Below are 10,034 nucleotides of genomic sequence, written 5' to 3'. Positions count from 1 at the left end.
GTGGGTTGGGCAGTTGTGCTTGGCTTCTAAGATCACTGCCTCATTTTCAGTCATCCAAGTCACCAAGTGAAGATAGATAGTTTGAAATTCATGACCTGGCATATGTAGTTTTCAGCTGGGCCATGTCCCCAGCAGGCTGTCCTGAGCTTCTTTGACGGATGCAGAGTCTCCAGCAGCAAGAAAGAACGTTTCAGGGCACAAAATGACTGCCTGCATCACATCTTATGATGTTCCATCAGTGAACAGTCACGTGGCCAAGCCCAGAGTCATGCGTGAGAGGACTACCCAAAGGCCTGCGTATAGGGAGTCATGATAAAAAGAGGACTTATCACAGTTTTCCCTCTGACCCTAATGATTCATGTCCCTCTAACTTGCAAAACATACTAATTCCCTAAGAAGGGTCCCCAAGTATCATTCTATCATGGTATTAGTCTAAAAGTCTACAGTCTTATAATCTGCATTAAGGCTAGATGCAGATGAAACTCCTTGAGAGCAGTTCTTTACTATGGTCCTTAAGGATGCAGAGACGTGAGACATGAAAAGACAAGTTATTTACCACCAAATGACTAATCACAGTGGTGAAATAGAAACAAAAACTAATACATACTTTCATTCAAAAAGGGAAGGATGGAAGGAAGAAAGAATAGTCACTGATTTATCAAAATTATAAAGTACAACCAGGTGCAAGTTGTCAGGACCCCCTACTCTGACTGTGCTCCCCATAGGTTCCTCAGGCTACTGTTATCCTGTAACAGAATAAATAATGAATAAAGACATCTTATTCAAAGGAAAATGGGGGTTTGGAGGAAGGTCCCATTTTCTTTAATCTTAGATTGTGGAACTTTCTTAAAACTTTTTTGGGTTTGCTATGTATCACATTGCATCCACTCTAATAGTCAAAATCCACATCCACAATTCCTTTCTGAGATAACCTTCTATCCAGGCTGTTTTGGGATTATGCTTGCATAGGAAGATGCTGCTAAAATTTCTAGAAACAGTTTTGCCTAGCTGAGAGGGCCTATTAAGCATAACTTTACATGTTTTAGAGATAGTAACAAAGAATTATAGAGCTATATTCTTGATTTAATCGAACTTGAGGCCATTTCTTACTTGAAAAAAGGTTATGAAAGAGTTTTATTTTCCAACTTAGAAAGTCTTGGTTACATTATTGTCCCTCTAAAGTGTTTACAAAGTGAGTAGTTCTTTCTTTAGCTCATCTCTGTCTTCCTGTACCTAACCACATGTAGCAAAAAAAGGCCAATCAAGGGACTTCCATGCTGGTCCAGTGGCTAGCCTCTGTACTCCCAATGCAGGGGGCCCAGGTTCAATGTCTGGTTGGGGAACTAGATTCTGTGCACTGCAAGAAAGATCAAAGATCCTGCATGTTGCAACTAAGATCCAGTGCAGCCAAACAAACAAACATATCAAACAAAAGAGGCCAATTGATATTTTTTCAACATTTCAAAATTGATATATTTTCAACATTCTTTTTGGTAATTTCCTGAGCAAAGCTAACCATGACCAATCCCAAAGTCAATGTAGAAGGGGTCCTCACAAGAGTGTGTTTTCAGCAAAACATATTCATTGGTGGCCAGCACTATATCTGCGAAGAAGCATTTCTCGACAGTCTCAATTATAACGCTTCATTTTATACCTTCTTAGCGCCCTGGAGTTTTCTTTAAAACAACTGTATAATTTGATATTTAACTTCTGATTCCCTAAATATATGCTGCTGGGGACAAACATTATATTAATATCTTATTCACTGCCCTATCGTCAGCACATGAAAAGGATGTTTGTGCATGGCAGGCACTTTGAAGAATAAGTGATAGAATAAAAATGGTCCTAAGGGAAACTCTGTAGTAGTCACAGTTTATTTTCTCATTTATTTGTTTAGTGTATCCTCTTCTAGAGTCATAAGTCCCATAATGACAGGAACCCCTTCAATCATGTTCATAAAAATGCCCAAGCAAATTATACCTTTCATAAATCTTTAGAAAAAAGGAAGAATGTAAATATTAAATAATAATAAATATGAATATATTAACATGAGAAAATAAATAGGCTAATGATATGAGCATATTAAAATCATATACTCATTCTCCATTCTGATGGGTTGTAGGATCAAAACTCAAAGGCTCCCAAAACAAACAACTCAAGACTCCAAGACAGGATATGGTCTCTCCTGGAATCTGAGCCAGACTTACTTCACTCTCTGGGAAAATTTTTCATTATGAGGTGGGAGGGAAAGAGACGGGAAAGCTGTCCTGCAGTGGAATCACATGTGGGAAAGGCATCTCGATGCCTTGCGTCTTTGGAGGAACACTGGATACAGATCACAACAGGCACAAAGACACGGGCAAGATGAGCATCCTTAGGTAACAACAACACTGACAGAGCCAAGCTTTCCTTCCCTTCCTTAAGCACCTCTCCAGTCACGACTGGAGATGGAGATGGATGTTTTGCGAGCGTCCATGATAGCTCAAAGTCCCCACATGATGGCAAAGCAGCTAGGAGTAGCTCTACATCAACCTGGAAGTCAAGTGACCAACGTGATGGCTAGAAAGCATATTATAAATCTAAAGGAAATTACAGAGATTTATATCACATCTTTACATTCACTCATTCCTTTATGAAAACTTGAATTTCATACTTATTATAATAGTACTATAGGTGCCTGATCCATGTTGTGGAACTAGCACAGCACTCTCCCCTGTGGTGGGAGGAGAGTGGAAACATTTTATTGGTAGATGAAGGACAGAGAAGGACTTGCCTATTGATTACTGCATTGACAATCCATAGATCAAGTCTGCAGGATATAAAAGTGCCCTGGAGTGAGTGCATGGGAAGCCTCTGCCTGGCTCTAAAGAAGCTGGCTGGTTTGTATGCCAGAGAGCCTGGGATGCTGGTGGCAGTGCATGCAAACCTTCCCAAAGGACACTTTTGTTCGCCTGATCAAAGTTTCCTCACCATCTCTAGCAAAGCTTAGCCTGAGTTCCTGTGTAAGCCTTTGGTGGAACGTTTTCACATTATCTGGTTCCAGTATATTTCCTAAGTTTCAAAGCCCCTTTGACAATGAGATACACACAAATAGTCACTGGGCCCCCACAATGCACCAGTCTCTGTGTTCAGTATATATCAAATCTGCTTATTTGCCTTTACACAGCCCTCGAGGTAGCATTAATATCCCCACAATACAGACAGAGAAATGGAGGCCTCCTCAGAGGGAGGGGGAAAAGAACATCCCTGCGACAGAAAAATGAGGGACGCTTTGACTCATTCAGCACGTTCTGAGTGTCTATTCCACTCAGGGCCTATTTTTGAAGAAAATTAGTCTGCTTCTACAGTCTGAGTTCTTTCTGCCAGGTCAGTCCAGTTACCAGAAAGGAGAGGGGGGTGGGGATGTAGAAACGGAAAGTGGGGCTGGAGGATGTGAGACAAGCGCCCTAGGTTAGCCAGGGACCAGCTCCCACCCCAGACCCCTCCCCAGTCCGCCTTCATCCTGACCATACCCTCACCTCTGCGACCCAGGCAAGTGTTCTTTCTCGAGCCTCTCCCTTGAAAGGATAACAAAAGTGTTTTCCCTGGCGCTGTTGTCCTGTGATCAAAGCATAGCTCAGGAAACGGGGTCCTTCAAAAGCTGTTTATCTAAAATCTCTGATTTCACCCGTTGGAGAGCGCATTCTGCATCTTATCTCCCAAGGGCAAATATTTCAGTTACCTGTGTCCTAGGAGCCAGGCTGAGGCCACACATACTTTGCTCAGGAAAAGAAAACATGGCTCTCCTGTCAGAACATTTCCCTTTGTGCTCATGTTCGCGCCCACCGCCCCCGGCCCCCCAGCACGACTCCGAGGCCAGGAGGAAATCCTAATCTAGTCTCTCACAGGAAGTCTGACTGGTTCAAGGCAGGGAAGATTTAAAGACCAAGAAACTCTAAATCCAAGCTTAGGTGGGAGTGTTTTTTATTACTGATAAAACACAGAATCCCTTTTCTGGGTTATTCTGATGAGCCCAGAGTAAATATTTATCCTTTTAACTAATGGATCTGTACTGAACAGCCCTGGGACTCCCAGACAATTAAGCTGATGGATCACTTTTTGCTTCCCTGGTCTGAGGGTAGAACTGGGCAAAATTATTTGGCACGGGGAGCGCTTTTCCTGTGGCATGGCTCTCGGCATGTATGAGGCATAACATATCCCTCTTTGTGCCAGAACAGAACCGGGCGGGTGTGAGGGAAGGCCGTGCTGGGACCTCCCAGCTCCACGGCTCTGAGATGATTTAATAGTTACACCGTCAGTGTTCCCAGGGTAAACAGCCGCCTACCTCTGAGGAGAAGAAGAAAGACGGATGGCTGGATCTGTAACCTCCACCCTCCCCTTAGGCTTGAATGCAGTGCTTTGTTCTTCAGTGGTTTCAGGGAATGCAGTGTTCACAACACTCACAGCCTGAAGACACATAGACACATACGAAAATTTACATGTATGAATGAATGAGGATACATATGGACACAGTGCACTGAGAGCGTTTTGAGGCTGGAGGCTATTCCTTTTTCATATTTGTGTTCTATTGTCTAGCAATGCCTGGCACAGAGCAGATGATTAATATATACTTTTTTTGAATAAATACATGAATGTTGTTGTTGTTCAGTCGCTAAGTCACGTGCGACACTTTGTGACCCCATGGACAGCAGCACGCCAGGCCTCCCTGTCCCTCACCATCTCCCGAAGTTTGTCTAAGTTTGTGGCCATTGAGCTGGTGATCCTATTCAACGATCTCATGCTCTGCCACCTTCTTCTCTGTTTGCTTTTTTTTTCAGTCTTTTTTAGCATCATGGTCTTTTCCAGTGAGTTGGCTCGTCACATCAAATACATGAATAATTATAACCATTTACTTAGCATGTAATACGTGCCAGGGATCAAAGGAAATTCTTCGTAAGCATTCTCTTATTTAATTCTCACAACAGATGACTATATTTGGTGCTCTTAGTTTCCCCGTTTCACAGATATGAAAAGTGAGGCTTGACTAGATACGGTGTTTTAACCAAGGTTACACAGCAGTTGAGTGGTAGTAAGGGATATCTCATGCCACAGCTGATACCCCTAACACTTTCCTCTACAAACTCATCTTCCCAAGGCGTACGTTAAAGATGTTTCTACAAATGTCATCTACGAAGAGCAGTCATTGAGTTGCCAAGATGCCAAAACCCTACCTGGAGGCTTTGATTAAGCAGCGTGTCTGTTGCCACATTTCTTTCCTGTCCTTATTCCCCAGCCCCAATTACCAGACACAAAAGGAAGACATCAGATTCAGAGTAAAGATTTTCTGTTTTCAAGAAGAAAGACCCATGCGTTTAGTTCCCTTCCGACAGTACAGCAGTATAGACATTTTTTGAAGAGGAAACTGGCATAATCAGTTTTCTATCACCACCAAAAGGTCACAGACTTAGTGTTTTAATATAACATTCATTACCTTGTGTAGGTCAGGGGTCCTGGCAGGCTAAGCTGGGCTCTTCTCAGGGTATCACAAGGCTGAAACGAAGTTGTAAGCCAGCTGGACTCTTATCTGGAGGTGTTGGAAGAGAATCCACTTTCAAGCTCATTCAGGTGTCGGCAGAATTCAGTTCCTTGCAGGTGTAGGATGGAGGTCCTCGTTTCTTGGCTGGCTGTCAGCCAGGGACTGTTGTTTGCTCTTAGAAGCTGCCCACATTCCTTCTCATGTGGCCCCTTCCAGCTTCAAACAAATAAAAGCATGTCCCTGTGCTATCTCATGCTCAAAAGCTTTCTGACTTCCTCTCTGGCAGCCAGCTGAAGAAAGTTCTCTTATTTTAAAGGTTCATGTGATTAGATTAGAACCACCTGGATAACCTCTCTTTAAGGTCAAATGTGCTGTATAAAATAATTATAGGAGGAATTCACAAACTGGGTATTAGGGCATGGGATCTTAGGAGCCATTCCTAAAAATAATTCCTGCCATACAGTCCTTTATTAAAACTGAGGACAAGGATAGGAGAAAGATTTACAGGGAGGCAAAGGGGATCAAGTCAGGCAGCAAGAATATGCCAAAGCAGAATGGAGGAATGACATCAGTACTTCAGAAATCAGGTAAAACATACCAGGACGGAGTCAAGAAAAAAATAAGATGCCATTTAGTAGATGCTTGATAAATGTGTATCTGACTACCTGCTGTTTAAACTGAACCATGTGTTAACACAGAGGAAGAAAAAACTCACCACACATTCCTTGGTTACATAAGATGAGTTCATATACATAGAGTCCTTTTAGGGCTTCCCTGGTGGTAAAGAACGTGCCTACAATGCAGGAGACCTGGGTTCAATCCCTGGGTCACGAAGATTCCCCTGGAGAAGGTCATGGCAACCCACTCCAGTATTCTTGCCTGGGAAATCCCATGGACAGAGGAGCCTGGCGGGCTACAGTTCATGGGATTGCAAAGAGTAGGACACGACTGAGTAACACACACATATGTGTATTCATTCATATTATCTTTGGATGAGTGTGTGATATTAGGATATTATCCTCTCCATTTTACAGAGAAGGGACAACTAGATCAAGGAAATTGCTAAGCCTCGCATAGCTAGTGACTGTTACAGACAGGCTATAAAAACAGAAGCCTAGCTCCTGAGATGGTACATTTAGTTATTACAATAGATGCATCTGGAATTAGTCTTTTTGGAGTCTGGTCATAAAAGAAATGACTGGGGCAAAAGTTGGAACATAAAATAAGTATCTGTGGGTCTGTGACATAGGCTCAGTCCAATAGAGGTTCAGAGTTCTGGTGGAGGAAGTCTGGGATTTCATGTAAGACAATCTAGTGTCCAGGTGCAGACATGAAAGTTATCAAGGTTGTGACCATGGACAAATCATTTCAGTCCTCTGAGCCTCTGTTTTCTATTTGTAAAATGGGAATAATAACATCTGCTTCTCAACCTTCAAAGGGTTGATGTGGTTTGATGCTGCAGCAAGCATCATTTCAGTGGGCTGTATAAACCTAAGATGAAAGTTTGTGAAAGTTTTAGTCACTCAGTCATGTCCGACTCTTCGAGATCCAATGGACTGTAGCCCACCAGGTTCCTTTGTCCATGGAATTCTCCAGGCAAGTATACTGGAGTGGGTAGCTGTTCCCTTCTCCAGGGTATCTTCCCAACACAGGGATCGAACCCAGGTCTCCAACCCAGGTCTCCCACACTGCAGGTAGATTCTTTATCATCTGAGCCACCAGGGAAGCCCCTAAGATACAATAGTGCAACTTTCATCTGATATTTGTGTTTTGTTTCTTCTAGATCCCAGGGGTCAGGTGCTACCAAGAAGTGTAGCTTTGATAGGTAAGAATATTTTTTATATCCTTAGGCTTAGTTCTTGCTCACCTATAGGTTTCATGTTAATCCTTAAAACAACAACCATTCTTTCTTTTTCATAGTCTGCTTTTGTGTTTCCATTCACACTTGTGAAGCCAACAAGAAATAATTTCATTTGAGGAATTCTGTCAGCAGTTAGTAGAGGGTATCTTCATATAACTTGAGGGGGAAGAAAGAGACTGAAGGTAGGAGAGACTTGGAGAATGGTCAGAAAGTAGATGCATTAATCAGGCTTCTCCAGAGAAACAGAGCAATAGTATCTATCTACCTATCTAGATATATAGGTATAATTTATTTATTATAATAATTGACTCATGCAATTATGGAGGTCAAGAAGGTCAGCCTGCCATCTATAAGCTGGAGACCCAGGAAAGCTGGTGTAGTACTGTAATTCAGCCCCTGTCCAAAGGCCTGAGAACCAGTGTCTGAGAGCAAGAGAGGATGGATGCCCTGACTTAAACAGAGAGCAAATGCTCCCTTTCTATCCCCTTTTGTTCTGGTCAGCCCTCAACAGTGGGCCGGATGAGGCCCACCCACATTGGCGTGACTTAACTCAGTCTGGGAATCAAATGCTAAAGTCTTCCAGAAACACCTTCACAGACACATCAGACACAATGTTTTACCATCTATCTAGGCATCATTTAATCCAGTCAACTTCCCACAAAAAATTAACCATCACGAGACTGAAGGGACAGCAAAGGCTGAGTGAAGCCATAGGGGCTCTGGTCTTTCTCTGTAGATGGATAGAAGGGAGAGTAGACTGGAGAATGAGAAAACTCAAGAAAAGACATTATAAAGAGCTGTTTGGAAAAAAGAAAGGATACTGAGTAGACACACATTAAAGTGTTATCAAGAAACACTTAGAGCCTGGTTGAGACTGGAAATCATAAATTTGTTATGAAGTTAATTAGCATGATTATGCGATTTTCCGCCAGGTTGCAGCTGAGGAACAGAAGCAAAACTCCCCAATGTTTGCTTGAAGCTCAGAAAGAAACAAACGTTTATTAAGCATTGGCAATCCATCCATTTATTATTTACAAAAATATTTAATAAATAACCTACTATGTCCCAGAAACTGTTCTAGGCGTTGAGGATGATACAATAGCAAGACAGACCAATTTTCCTTCCTACTTCAGCTTGTAGTTTTGCAGTAGAAAACTGTTAAATAGGTAAATAAATAGCTAATTAAGAAAGTTACAGATTGTAATTTATGTCTCAATTATATGTGTATATATCAACATTAACATACATGTATATAGATATTGAGATATACTTGCAGATGCCTGTATATCTATATAGATATATATGTATGTATCTCTATTTTTCTATCTATTTAAAATCACACTGAATTATCACACTAGTTTGTTAAGCACTGTTCACTCCCTTTACATATGAGGCTCAGGTTGAGGATATTTGTCAAGGTCAAACAGATAATAAAGATCAGAGCCAAGATTTGAACACAGACACTATGACCCCAGAGCAGTGCTACTCTATGGTTTCACCCAGCTGCACTACTAAGCTCCCTGGCAGGGTGGAGAAGTGGAAAATAGGAGGAAAGGGATTCATGACCAATCTGTTCACAGAGTAGCAGTGGAAACGCAGACATAGAGAACAGACTTATGGACAAGGATTGGAGAGAAAAGGGAGAGGGTGAGAGAGTAGCCTGGATGCATAGACACTAACATATGTAAGTAGATAGAGAGTGGGAATTTGCCGTATGACTCCGGGTACTCAAACTAGGGCTCTGTAATAAACTAGAGGGATGGGAATGGGCAACTCAAGAGGGAGGGGACATACGTACACCTATGGTTAATTCATGCTGATGTATGACAGAAATCCAACCAATTTTGTAAACCAGTCATCAATCAATTAAAAGTAAATAAATATTAAGAAAAAGAGGAAAGAGATTGGATGGTAACGATCAGGGTGAACTGGAAATGACTGACAAGAAGGAGCAAAAAGTTATGAAGTCAAAGAGAGGAAGGAAAAAAAGGGTGTGGCAGGAGGTCCTGACTTGGAAAACAGGAGGAGAGCTTGCAGTTTTTCCAGAGCATTTCCAGGATTTCAAGTCAGGCTTCCCTGTGGCAGATAGTAGGCTCCTGCCAAATTCTTATCAGTATTTTACTGGGAAAGGATAGTTTAACATGTAAGCTTCTACTTTAAGATGATGTTGATCTTTTCTTGATGATAACTATACTGTTTATTCTTAATCAAGTTTCTGGGTTCCTTACAATGGGGCATAATAGTAAGTTTTCCATTAATTGTTATTTGAATTAATTTAGGTGTATAACGCACCTCACAAATAGTAAATGCTCCAGCATTTGGTAAGAGCTCCATAAATACTGTTTACTGTTGCTATTGTCATTGCTTTCTTCCTCCAAGTGTACTTATGATTTAAAAATCAAGAATTCCTACCTTTGCAGGGAGGAAAGGGTTTACTTGCTTCTAGAACAGGCAATTTCTTAGGCTCCAAGCTATACAAAATTAGAGAAAAGAGAATCCCGTTGTCGATAACACAACTTTTGACAAGGCATTTGATGAATACACTTGGGATCATTTAATGAGCTGAAACCACAACCTCCTTGATTTTGCTTTGTCTGACTTAAGGGGAAGAGCAGTATTGTTTCTTTTCCCCTCAAAGACCTTCACGTTAACAGTCGG

General features: G+C 41.7%; 1 long non-coding RNA gene across 1 annotated transcript; it reads right to left on the bottom strand.

The window, feature by feature from the left end:
- Positions 1-257: 257 nt before the first annotated feature.
- LOC147359667 (uncharacterized) lies at positions 258-5,815 on the bottom strand. Its single transcript, XR_015140267.1, has 3 exons — positions 5,471-5,815; positions 4,325-4,446; positions 258-293 (listed from the first exon to the last, which is right to left on the bottom strand). It is a non-coding gene; the product is annotated as an uncharacterized LOC147359667 (long non-coding RNA).
- Between the last annotated feature and the right edge of the window lie 4,219 nt (positions 5,816-10,034).

This window comes from Bos grunniens, chromosome 14, assembly GCF_055505025.1.
Source record: "Bos grunniens cultivar Pamir isolate PY7600 chromosome 14, Bosgru_T2T1.0, whole genome shotgun sequence".
Taxonomy (NCBI): Eukaryota; Metazoa; Chordata; class Mammalia; order Artiodactyla; family Bovidae; genus Bos; species Bos grunniens.
The sequence above is the reverse complement of the archived record's forward strand: the minus strand, read 5'-3'. Positions and strand labels throughout refer to the sequence as shown.